Source organism: Microtus ochrogaster, chromosome 21 (assembly GCF_000317375.1).
Source record: "Microtus ochrogaster isolate Prairie Vole_2 chromosome 21, MicOch1.0, whole genome shotgun sequence".
NCBI lineage: Eukaryota > Metazoa > Chordata > Mammalia > Rodentia > Cricetidae > Microtus > Microtus ochrogaster.
In genome coordinates this window covers 99,032-99,892 of record NC_022022.1, presented here as the reverse complement: position 1 = coordinate 99,892, position 861 = coordinate 99,032, and positions in this window count along the sequence as shown.

Below are 861 nucleotides of genomic sequence, written 5' to 3'. Positions count from 1 at the left end.
GGGAGAAGGATGGAGCAGGGAGAAGGGTGGAGCAGGGAGAAGGGTGGGGCAAGGGGAAGGGTGGAGCCCGGATCAAAACCAGGGAGCTGGCCAGGTGGTGGTGGTGGCTCATGCCTTTAATCCCAGGAGAGGCAGGTGGGTTTCTGTGAGTTCAAGGCCAGCCTGGTCTACAAGAGCAAGTTCCAGGACAGGCTCCAAAGCTACAGAGAGACCCTATCTCGAAAAACAAAAAAAAAGAAAAAGAAAATTAAAAGGGCCAGGCAGTGGCCTCAAATCCCAGCACTTGAGGGGCAGAGGCAGGTGGTTCAAGGCCACCCTGGTCTACAGAGTGACTTCCAGGACAGCCAGGCCAACACAGAGAAACCCTTTCTCAAAAAATAAAATAAAATAAAATAAAATAAAATAAAATAAAATAAAATAAAATAAAATTGGGGAAAAAAAAGAAAGAAAAGTAAAAGGTAAAGCAGGTATGGTGGTTCATGCTTACAATCCAGTATTCAGTACACTGAGAAAGGAAGAGTACCTTCAAGGCCAGGCTGCACTGTCTTGTAAATTACTACTCTCCGCCTGGACAATAGAGAAAAAAAGGCCACCATGGTAGAACACAACTTTAATCCCAGCACTCAGGAGGCAAAGGCAGGTGGATCTCTGTGTCTGAGGCCTGGTCTCCAAGAAGACCTTCACCTGTGCTGTTTGATGCACATGAATTTGGATGTACACACCTACACACCACACACAAGAATGTGCATGTACACACCCACCCCCACACACAAATAAATGTAATGATAAATAAGTTATTAAAAATGAAAGGTTCCTCAACATAAAGCCAGCCACACTGAACCTTTTTTTTTTTTTTTTTTT